The sequence below is a fragment of the Dendrobium catenatum genome, unplaced genomic scaffold (genome assembly GCF_001605985.2).
Source record: "Dendrobium catenatum unplaced genomic scaffold, ASM160598v2 fragScaff_scaffold_72, whole genome shotgun sequence".
Taxonomy (NCBI): Eukaryota; Viridiplantae; Streptophyta; class Magnoliopsida; order Asparagales; family Orchidaceae; genus Dendrobium; species Dendrobium catenatum.
In genome coordinates, this window is record NW_021318534.1 from 671,979 (window position 1) to 684,738 (window position 12,760).

General features: G+C 36.7%; 1 pseudogene; it reads left to right on the plus strand.

Moving 5' to 3' along the window:
* Positions 1-2,361: 2,361 nt before the first annotated feature.
* LOC110093154 lies at positions 2,362-2,934 on the plus strand (annotated as a pseudogene).
* The last annotated feature ends 9,826 nt before the right edge of the window (positions 2,935-12,760 follow it).

A 12,760-nucleotide genomic window follows, 5' to 3' on the forward strand; every position in this document is an offset into this window, starting at 1 on the left:
AAATCTCTACTACTACATAAAATATTATGCTTTCTTATTGCTTCTTAAAGTAGCTTTGTAGTATAACAAATAAAATTTTTATATTAAAAAGCTTCTTTAAGAAGCACTAAGAAAGCCGTCCCAAATGAAGCCTTAATGTGAAGGGTTTGGGTTTGGGAAATGTTTAGATCAATGTTAGCATTTGTTAATATTTGTTGCAGCTATTTAGAATGAGGTAAACAGCTCATGTATTAATCTATAGGAATTACTGAATATGGATTTGTAAATCAAACCTTTGGTTCTTGGGATATGGCTCGCAAATGATGAAGAATGGCTTTTATAACATGGCTAGATTATTTGCATTTTTTTTCAAAAAGGACCTGCTACTCTGTTAAAAATATTTAGAAGCTTAAATGAGTGGTTATGATGCGCTCTAGATCATTGATTCTCCCACAATCTGACGCACCGTAGAAACCAATGCTCGCTCGAGCACTCTAAAAGAAAAAATAGACGGCGGCACAACTGACCTTCAAAGCTCGCGAGTTGCGGCTAAAAATTAGGAAGTATTAGAGCCCAAAATTAGTAAATCGTTGAGTCCACCGTCCTAATTTCTAAAACTAATATGTATAAGCTTAATGGACGGTTGTGGTGCACCATGTACTAGGTGGGGACATACTTGTTTCTTAATTTTTATACATAATACATACACAATATATGTACATTGTCTACACTCAAATATCCGGACGCAACTTAGCGTCCGGACTCCGTATAAAATAATTTCTACAATATTTGACATGACCCGAAAATCACACCCAAAAATTCCAGGTCCTCCATGAATTTGGAAAGCAGCTCGGTTTCAGCTTCACATTCTAAACCAATTTTCAATTTATAGTTTTGTTTGGATCAACCCAAAAATCTGAAATCAACATGAAACTCGTCTGTCGTGGGTCACGCCCGTTCAGCTTGCTCGCTTGCTACTCGAGCGCACTCGCTCGCCTGTTCATCATCACATTTACTCATTCGCTAGACTGCCTGTGCTCGCTCACCCGCTCGTCCACTCGATGGCTTGCACATTGCACTATGTCACCTGCTCGCCCTTAACCTGGTTAGTCAACGCGGGTTAAGTGCGGGTTGGGTCCAAGTCTGAATTTTTGACCCGTTTGTTTGCTCGGATCAGATTAATTAAACACGGCCTATTTCAGTTTGAATTTGAGCTTGATACAGCTACTTTCAATATTTTTGCTTGAGCACTTTATATGAAAAGATCAACGAAACAACACACCATGCAAGCTTGGAGCTAAAAATTAGGAAATCGTTGCGCCTTAATTCCTCCATGAGCTATATATATATATATATAGCCTTAGATGGAGAGCGTTTGGGATTACCCAATCTCAGATGTCTGCTCTTTGTTCAACTAATCATATTTTATTTGAGGTAACCTTTTTACAACTTTTTAAAATAGTTTTTCTAAAAAAATTATACTAAAAGTTGATTTAAAAAATAATAAGAAAATTATTTTAAATGAAGACTAAGGCTTCGTTTGAGATGACTTTTTAATGCTTCTTAAAGCGGCTTATTAGTACAAAAATGTAAAAATTAATTTTTTTTATACTAAAAAGTCGCTATAAGAAGCAGTAAGAAAGTCGTCTCAATCGAAATCTAAGACTTCGATTGAGACGGTTTTCTCACTGCTTCTTAAAGCAAATTTTTAGTATAAAAATTAAAATTTTGCAGTAGAAAATAACTTTAAGGAGCAACAAGAATGCAATCCCAAACGAAACCTGAATAGCATCTCTATAACAAATCTATATATGAATTTCCAAACCTCAAATTTACTAACATAATAGAGGATCAATTAAAAGTAGGTTGATTGTCGCCACAATGGTTTGTCTCCTTGTGTCACAAATTTGTGCTTCATTTCTTTGAATTAAGTATATAACCTATTTTTTTGGTAAGCATGAAGAATTTCTATGTGAAAGAAAACTGAGGAGAAGGAATATTTTCTCATTTACATGGGCTAAGCTATATGATTTTTTTTTTTCATTATATTCTATTAAGATTTAAATTTTTATTTGAATCCATTAAAAATTGTCATTTCTAATATTTTCTATCAAGTTTTTTATATTTGTATCTATCTTTCTTAATATAGATCAAATCTAATACATCTACTCTCCTAATTACCAGGTCATCAAAAGACCGACATTTTATGCGACCAGAGCCACTCCAACCTTTTCACATATACACTCTTTTCACACTCAGTCTCTAAGAGTAAAGTCACACATCCACCTGAACATCCTCATCCTTTGCCTTTTGCCCCCTTTGTCTCTAAGAGTAATGCTCGCAGTTTACTGAGGTTAATTTGCACAACTGATAAAAATATTTACCACAAGGAAGAAAATTCACAAGGAAAATGATGACGAGCCCTCTGAGTTGGAGGAGAGTGTTGCACGGACTTTATTTGATCTTGAGAATACAAAGCAGGAGCTGAAGAGCGATTTGAAAGATCTTTTCATAAACTCTGCAGTTCAGATTGATATTTCTGGAAATCGCAAGTCCATTGTCATTCACGTTCCTTACAGAATCAGGAAGGCCTTCCGCAAGATTCACGTGCGGCTTGTGAGGGAATTGGAGAAAAAGTTCAGTGGAAAGGATGTCATTATTATTGCTAGCCGAAGGATAGTAAGGCCACCGAAGAAAGGTTCTGCTGTTGTTCGCCCTCGCAGTCGCACACTTACTGTAGTTCACGATGCCATACTTGAAGATCTTGTATACCCTGCAGAGATTGTGGGGAAGCGTGTAAGATATAGATTGGATGGTTCCAAAATTGTGAAGATTTTCCTTGACCCAAAGGAACGCTACAACACCGAGTACAAGTTGGAGGCCTTTTAAGTAGTCTACCGCAAACTTTGTGGGAAGGATGTCGTGTTTGAATATCCAGTAATAGAGAGTGCCTAAGCGCTTTCTTTTCAGATTATTTAAATTATTTAGCTATGGATTCTCAAGCAGGGACAATTTATCGAACAATTTATGTTTGTGAGCAGATTTTGCTTGGCAATACTGTTTGATCATTTACATCAGACAAGATGGTGAGATCCTCATCCTATCTAAGCCATGAAGTTCTCAGTCTCTCCCATTGTTCGTGTTGCTGTAAGGTGGAAGATCTGCCTGAAAGATTTGAAGGAGGATATCATGGGAGGAGCAGAGATTGTGGTGTCTGATCCCGTGGTCTCCTTCCGTGAGACTGTTTTTGAGAAATCTTCCAGGTCTGTGATGAGCAAGTCTCCAAACAAGCACAACCGCCTTCACAAAATATTTTGTGCGGAGTCCGAACGTCGTCCAGAGGCAAATAAAAATGCATCACGTCATCTCAAAAGGAGCGGTACCGGACGATTCTCCTGTCGGTGTTTGCATAGAATAATCCCTCACGAGGAGCCTGCCCCTGGAAGATGGACTTACATTTGTAAATGTATAAAAATTCAGTAAATTTAGTATAAATTTAAAATATTTAGACGTTATATTTAGCTTCTTCAATTCAAATGATTTATTGTTATTATTATATGTTTATTTTATTATGTTTTATAATAAATACTTGAATAAATATTTTTTCTTATGATAAATGGGCAAATTCATAAATTGATTCAAAGTCATAAAATTAAATTGGAGGTTAATTTTAATCAATTATTCAGACTCAAATTTAAGAAAATTGGTTCTTCTAGTGTTCATTCAATATATTATTAATTACAGAAAATATTTCAAGAAAATCGCTTCTTATAGATTAGCTATTAAATAGGTGTCGGTGATTTTTTTTTTTTTTTTTGAATAATATGAATATTTAAAGATTTATGTTAAAATTTTTGTTAAAAAAAATTCTTAGAACAAAGGCTTCATTTGCGATAACTTTCTTACTGTTTTTTTAAACAACTTTTTAGTACAAAAATTTCCTTAAATTTTTAATTTTTTACTAAAAAATTGATTTAAAAAACAATAAAAGTTGTCACAAACAAAACTTAAATTAAGGCTTCGTTTGGCACGTCTTTTTTTATTGCTTCTTAAAGCAGTTGTTGTGAAATTTTTGTATTAAAAAGATGTTTTAAGTAGTAGTAAGAAAACTGTCCCAAACGAAGCCTAAATTAATCTACTAGCTAGCCGATTATACCATGGCTCAACCTAAGCATATTGAGGGAACAGACTTGTGTGAATAAGAATATTTTCTTAAGAAAATATCATAGATTTGATATGAACATTTGAGTTTTGCTCTTTCAACATAGCACATTGTGAGAATAGACTTGACACTTGAGCAAGAAATATGCCAATTTAAAGTGAAGCGAAAATGATGTAGAGATGACCTTAGGGTAGGGGTGTTGCTTTATGATCCGATTCGAATCCGACTCAGAGTTTTCGGTTTCGGGTTGACCCCTTTAAAAAAAAAATTGGTCAGGTTTGAGTTTTAATTCTCGACCTGTTTGAAAAATCAGGTTGTGTCGGGGTCAAGCAGTTAACCCGAAATTTACTCGCCTGCCCCTCTCGCCTGCGTCCCGCCTGCACCTCTCACCCACTACTGCCCATAGAACACATTAAATGATGAATTTATAGAACACATCAGTTTTATATTAGCTCAACATAGCAAATATATATCATATAAAACTCATTAAATGATGAATTATGAGAGTTATTTTCAAGAGAGTGTTGAACTGTTCATTTGCTTGGAATGATTGTAGTCAGGCGACAGAGGTCGGAGGGACTGTTGATGGCTGATAGTGGTCGGAGGGACTGTAGTTAGTGGGTGGTAAAGGTTGAAAGTACCATAGTTTGTGGGCGATGGAGGTCAAAGGGATTGTAGTCAACGGGCGACAGTGGTCTAAGGGACTTAGTTGGTGGGTGATGGAGGTCGAATGGACCGTAGTTGGTAGGCAATGGAGGTTGGAGGAACCATCTTCTTGAGGAATTCCACATTCCACAAACATCTCCAATTACTATATGCTGTGACAATACATCCGCCATCACCCTTTCAAATAATCCCATATATCACGCCAGAACGAAACACTTCGACGTTGACTGTCACTTCATTTGCGACAGCATCCGTTCCAATCATCTGTCTGTTCACCACATCTGCACAAACGACTAACTGGCCGACATATTCACAAAGCAACTCTCGACACGTCGCTTCAAACTACTCTGCAACAAATTGATCGTTGGCTTTCCTCCATCAATTTGACTGGGCCTGTTAGCAAAGGACAAATACGCCCTTGGGTCCACCTGGCATGTGGCCCAACATTCCAATTGTACCTTCTTGTATTTAGTTTTTCATTTCTTATACTAAGTTTCTATATATGATCTTAGTTAATCTTAGTTAATATCTATTGACTATTTGACAGTAACTGTGAACATCTCGGCGAGTTGATGATCACATAATTGAACAATCTTAGTCTAATTGTGAAGCACTCATTTTAATTATAAATACACAAACAAAAGAAATACATTTGACCAAATAATTTTGAAAAATTTTAATTATACTTTTAAGTGATTAATTTCAGCTTATTTGAACTCAAATCAATAAATTTTTTTACATCATTGTATTTGTATTGTTAGATAACTCCATATGAACTATACATTTATTAAAAAATGGAGTTCAAATTATATTATTATTAATTTATAAAATATCGAAAAACTTAAATGGACGGTTGTGATGCACACCCCATGCAGGTAATTCTCCCACGTTTGAAACACAGTAGAAATTAGAGCTCGCTAAAGCACTTTACTTAAAAATAAACGGCAGCACAGATGACCGCAAGTGCTGAGATTAAAAATTAAGAAACTGTCAAGCCCAACACATTTAGATATTATTTAGTCTGTAACATATTTGATTTAGGCTTCGTTTGGGACGGCTTTTCTACTGTTTTCGAAAACGGAGTTTTAGTACAAAATTTTTTATTTTTGTACTAAAACTCCGTTTTAGAAAGCAATAAAAAAGCCGTCCCAAACAAAGCCTTAGTCTCCAACATATTTGCACAAATCATCATCATCAAATTCAATGTCAATTGAAATAGGTGCATTTCCTACTTGCACATTCTCATTGAACGGAGTACTTTCTACTACAACTATGTTAGAATCCTCCATCTATTGAACAATAACAATATATAAAAAACTATTCAATCACAAAGTAATACATGGCTCCACCCTCCAACAACAACACTATATAAAAAACTATGACAATAACAACCCTACAGGTGACTACACAGGACCACAGCCCACAGCTACAGGTGACTTTACAGTCCACAAGAAATAACTTAAAGTTTTAAAAATAGCTAAAAGCCTAAAATCAATTACATAACGACGGGCAATGGACAACGAACCTGAACAGAGCAATAAAGGGTGAAAGAGATTTTGGTTAAACTCAAATATTGTTAATCATGGAATCATACATAAATAAAATCTTTAAAATCAGTAAAGAATAAAGGAAATAAGTGATAAACCATATCTAGGGTTTGCTAATCACGCATGCATCAACTAGCCACCTAGGGTTTTGGCTTGAGAACCTCAAAAAGGAAAATAAAACATTGTTAAATCTGAAAACTCATAATAAAGAGTACAAATCTTGTCATTTGTCAAGCAATCATCCTATCACCACATTATATCCATAAGATCAAAAGGAATTCCGGTTCTCGATATATGACAATATGGGGAGAGAATGAGACTTCAAGGGGAGAAGCTGACTTGAATTCAGAATTCATCACTTGCGATTCCTAAGAAATCGAGCCAATGACAACTGCTAAATCACGGAGAAGGTAGAGGAAAAGCGGAAAACTAAGGTAATGGCCTCCAGCACACAGAGCCGCAGAGGAAAGGCGAACTGGCGAACTCGAAGTCTCGAACCGAATGACGGAATGGGATAAGTAATTTAAGGCTTGTGACCGGTGAACCTAATTCTACGGTTCCATCTATTTAGGAGAAGCGGGGAACTCGAGCCGGCTTTAACAAGTTAAAATTGGGTCAACTTTGTTTTTTCGGGTTGACCCGAAACCCAAATCGGGTTAGATTTTCTAACCAAAACCCGACCCGTTTGCTACCTGGGTCGACTCAAACACGGACTTTTTCGTGTCGTATCCGGGTCAGATTTCAGGTCGTGTCTAATATTGACAGCCCTAATAGTGGCCAAATTGACCACTACAAGCATGCTGAAGCAAAGGAAAAAATGAAACTGAACCAGGCAATCATATGTACTATCAAAACATGTCCAATAGTAAATCAAACCTACTATGTTGAAAATGATGATCGGAAAATCTAATGGTGTTGCGGAATTCTCCCTCTCTCTTTCCCTTTTTTACTTGAAGTTCCATTGCGGCATCTATAAAGATCAAATTGTTTCTATTTTAAAGTGTTCGTAAGTGACTAGAACTGGGTTCTAAACTAAATTCAATTTTTATTTGGTAGAAAGGGAAGTCTGTTTGTATGTTTGAAAAACCTACATAAATGTGAGGACTTTGAAGTTACCTTCAAATTAACTAATTTAATAATATTATATTTAACGAGATTGGGTACGTAAGAATATTCCTTCCTATAATAATAACAACAATAATTTAATTACATGAAATTAATGAAATGATGATGGGTAAAAATTATAGTCACTGCATTATTAATGGAATTGGATGGAATTTCTAAAATGCCAAACTTCATTGGAACTTTTAAAATGGCTGTAATAGTTATTAGTAAATGATGCACCAAGAGGTCGGGTAGATTTAGGTTTCATTTGGGACGGTTTTTTTATTGCTTCTTAAAAAAGTCGTCCCAAATGAAGCTTTAATGTGAAGGATTGGGGTTTGGGAAATGTTTAGATCAATGTTAGCATTTGTTAATATTTGTAGCTGCATGCTGTGCAGAATGAGGTAAACAGCTCATGTATTAATCTATAGGAATTACTGAATATGGATTTGTAAATCCAACCTTTGGTTCTTAATTGGGATATGGCTCTCAAATGATGAAGAATGGCTTTTATAACATGGCTATATTATTTGCATTTTTTTTCAAGAAGGGGAAATATGCTTATTATTATTTTTTAAAATAGTTATTTAATATAAGTCACCCATTAATGTGTCAAGTTAGATTAAGTGTTTGTTAAACCTAATGCTAACGAAAAATAAATCATAATTATTTTTTTAAAGCATGTTTAAATGCTTTATACATTTTTTTTAATTATGCTTGGTTTAAAAATTTACCCAATTTTTTATTATAAGTTAAAAAAAAAATTATTAGATATGTATTAGGCTTTATTTTTAACAACTTTGTTGCTGCTTTTTAAATTATGTAGTTTTTTATAAAAATTTTTGTAGAAGAAAATTGTTTTAAAAAATAGTAATAAAGATGTCCAAAACAAAACATCTTAGTGACTTAATATGCTCATAATTTCACTTTCTTAGCCTCATTTTAGAGGCTGCATATATCAAGCAGATTTCTCAAAATACGTTATCAAATAATTACTCTATGTAATTGATACGTCCTAAAAAAATTATCTTGATCGGGCACGAATCTCGATGCAAAATCAAGTTGGAAACTTCCGAAATTAAAATTGGGACCATCCAAACTCCGATTTAAACAAACTTGAAGTCGAACTGAATGTCTCGAAAAAATGAACCCAACAACACCAAATTCGACTCAATCCGAGCCCAAATAGGTCCAAATCAAGGGTCCGAAGCACTGTTGGAGGGTTTGAACCACAATTTGGGTTACCAAACGGTTTTCAACCATGGCATTCTTATAATTGAATCGAGCGGCTCGACGAGACAAATTCAACGAGTCCAAGATCTTGAAATTCCGACATCATTAATACCTTCAATTGTCTGACGAACGGTCCACAACCAAGGGATTCAACATTGGCCGTCCATCCAACCACTCCCCAATTACCCTTGATCTCTGAAGAAATTCAAGAGGAGGATGCGTGAGAACAGAGCATGGTTTTGAGAAGAAGAAGAAGAACACACGGGATAAGAGAATAGTATTTTCCTATTATTCTGTTTACAGGTTACAAGAAGTATTTATAGAGATTGATATAATTAGATGTATACAAAGCTACATAAACAAATATATTAACATACTACAGACAGACTTATTTATTGCTCTAATACTCCCCCGCAAACTGAATCTGCTTTGCATATAGTCAGTTTGTTTCGAAGTAGATGAAAGCGAGGTGTAGATAAGGATTTCGTGAAGATATCAGCTATCTGGTCAACTGTGCTGATCGGCCGAATTCTGATATTTTGTTGATGAATGTGATCTCTTACAAACCGATGATCAATCTCGATGTGCTTTGTTCTGGCATGGAACACCGGGTTATTGGCCAACGCTATGGCTGAAGTATTATCACAGAATATATCTGTTGGTTCTGTGAGAGGGATGCCGAAATCAAGTAGGAGTCGACGCAGCCAGATTACATCAGCCGTTAGTGCTGCAAGTGACCGGTATTCTGATTCTGTAGACGAGCGTGCTACTGTTGTTTGTTTTTTGACTGTCCATGATATCAATGTATCACCTAAGAACGAACAGTAACCAGACGTCGATTTTCTTGAGATAGGATCTCCAGCCCAATCAGCATCTGAAAAGGAAGTAAGGGAAAGATTAGATTTGGATATAGGAATCCCATAGTCGATCGTACCTTTTATATAACGCAGCAATCTCTTTAACAGATATGCGTGTTCTGACATTGGTTGATGCATATGTTGCGAGATGAGATTGACGCTATACGCAATATATGGTCGTGTGAGACACAGATATTGTAGTGAACCTGTAATTTTCCTGTACATGTTCGGATCGCTGAGAATTGGATCTGGCGGAATGTCTTTGGGCAGCTTCGTGCACATCGGATTGGATACCGAATTGCATTTGGTTAGATGAGCCATCTGCAGTATAGAGTTAGCATAGATAGATTGTGAAAGAAAATACCGATTTCGGTCTTTGAGAATTTGTATGCCGAGGAAGGAATTTCCTTCTGGCAGCTGTTTCATTACAAACTTCCCATTAAGAGCAGTTAGAACTTTATTAATTTCATTGGCATTATTACCCGTAATAAGGATATCATCAACGTATACAAGCAAGTATATAGAATTATTTCCGTGATGAAAGATAAGCAAAGATGGATCGGATTTGCTGTGGATAAAGCCAATTGAAATAAGAAAAGATGTGAAAGTGTTGTACCATTATCTTGGGGCCTGCTTAAGTCCATAGATGGATTTGTTTAAACGACATACATGATAGGGATTGGTCGTGTCCTCGAAGCCGTGTGGCTGCCTCATATAAACAGTTTCCAATAATGATCCATGAAGAAAGGCGTTTGCCACATCTAGTTGATGAACTGGCCAGTTTTGATTCAGAGCAATCGCCAGAAGAATCCTTATAGTTGGTAGTTTTGCTACTGGACTAAACGTCTCGTTATAATCCAGTCCATACTCCTGGTGATTCCCTTATGCAACTAGCATGGCCTTGTATTTTGCTATGGATCCAACTGCATTATGTTTTGTGCGATATGTCCACTTGCATCCCAAGATAGACGAATTGGGTGGTCGAAGAACGAGGCACCATGTTCCTTGAATCTGAAGTGCTAAAAACTCATCAGCCATAGCTTTACGCCAGTGCTCATGTTTACTGGCTTCCGTATATGTGGTTGGAGTGAGCTGACTGTGATCATCAGTTTTGTTGTGAAGTAAGTTCAGGCGGTTCGGAGGTTTGAGATAGCCTGTCTTGGATCTTGTGACCATCGGATGAGAGATAGGTTGAGTGATGATTTGTTTGGATGCTGTAGGCTGTATGAATGTATCACTAATAGTGGAGTTAGTGACAGGAGGTTCCTCTGTAATCAAGCGATTCTGAAGTTCTTGTTGGCTGGACTGATTGTTGCCTGCATTGATGCGCTGAACCACAGATGTTGGTGTAAGAAATTTATAAGGAAATGGTTCATAGGATTCGGGGTTATCATCTGTCTGCAATGCAAGAAATGGAAAGTAATTTTCATCAAATTTTACATGCCTAGACAAAATTATTTTATGAGTAGATAAATCTAAGCACTTATAGCCCTTGTATTTGGTCGTGTAACCCAAGAAAACACATAGTTGAGATTTTGGTTGAAATTTATTGTGAAGCTGAGACAATATTAGAGGAAAGCAGGCACAGCCAAAGACCCTCAGATGCTCATATTCCAGAGCTTTCTGATGCAGAAGTTCATAAGGTGATATGTTGTTTGTGTTAGGTGATGGTATTCTGTTGACAAGATAGGTTGCCGTTAAGATTGCATCCGGCCAGTATTTATTGGGTATCGATCCTGTGTACAAAAGCGTTCTGGTGGTTTCTAAGAGATGCCTGTGTTTGCGTTCGACAACCCCATTTTGTTCGGGCGTGTATGGGCAGAAGATCTGATGGGTTATACCAAATTTCTGAAGCAACCCTGTGAACGTATTGCTTAAATACTCGCCTCCACCATCTGTTCTAATACATTTGATTTTAGAAGATAAGAAATTTTCAATGTTAGATTTAAATATACTAAAAATTTGAGGAACTTCCGATTTGTGTTTCATAGGAATCACCCACGAGAAGCGCGTAAAATCATCAAGAAAAAGTACGTAATAAAGAAATCCGCAATTTGAAAGCACAGGAGCAGGACCCCATATATCAGAGTGAATTAGTTCTAACGGTAACTTTGATCTATGTTTAGAAGATTCAAACGGTAGTTTATGCATCTTAGCATTATTACAAGAATGACAGTTTAAAGAATGAAAATCTATATGCAAATGAGGTTGAGCAGTAGCAATGCAATGTAAAGTTCGCTGGCTGGGATGACCCGTCCGATTGTGCCATCTGTTGGAAGTTTCGGTGGCAGTGTGAAGAGCATGATTTTGTATTGCTGTTGGAGTCCTAATCGGATACAATCCTTTACTGCATGGTCCTTGAAGGATAATTTGGTGCGTCGTCAGATCCTTAAACACAAATCCAGAAGGGTTAAAAGTAATTGCAATATTGTTGTGTTTTGTTAGTTGAGAAATAGACAGCAAGTTATAATGTATTGAAGGAGAATGACAGATTTGAGATAAATGAAGCTTACGAGAGGGAGTCGGTAGCAATCCTTTCCCAGAATTAGCTATGCATACCGAACTCCCATCGCCAATTGTGATACCCTCATTTCCTGTGTAAGGATTGGATACGGAGAGGTTGTTGAGCGATTTTGTAAGATGCGAGGAAGCTCCCGAATCAAGATACCAGTCGGTATAATCCGCTGATTGATCTGCGAGCAAATCTTTATTTGACTGCTTCTGTTTAGGAACTAACTGGGCGTTCATTCTATGCCAACAGTCAGTTGCTGTGTGTCCTTTCTTGAAACAGATTTGGCATGTCATAATTTGTGTGGTTGATTCTTTAGTTACTGTAGGATTGCTATATGACCGACCTCTCGTTCGTCTACCCCTGCCGCGATTTGCAAACAACGCTGTGCTTGTCGTGTTGGTTACAGCGAGATCGGCAGCTACATGGATTTCTTCGGCAATTAGAAAGGAATATAACTGATCAAGATTGACAGGTTGAGTCATCGTCCTGATCGAGGTTTTGAAGGATTGGTATTGCTGAGGTAGCCCACGAAGAATGTAGATAATAATGTCTTCTTCGTCAATGTGACCCCCAACAGCCGCTATTTGATCGACCAGCGCCTTCACCTCATTGAGATATTGAACCATAGTGAGGTTCTTGAGAGAGATATTGTGGAGAGCATTCTTCAGCTGAATAACCCTTGTTCGATTCGTGGACTGGA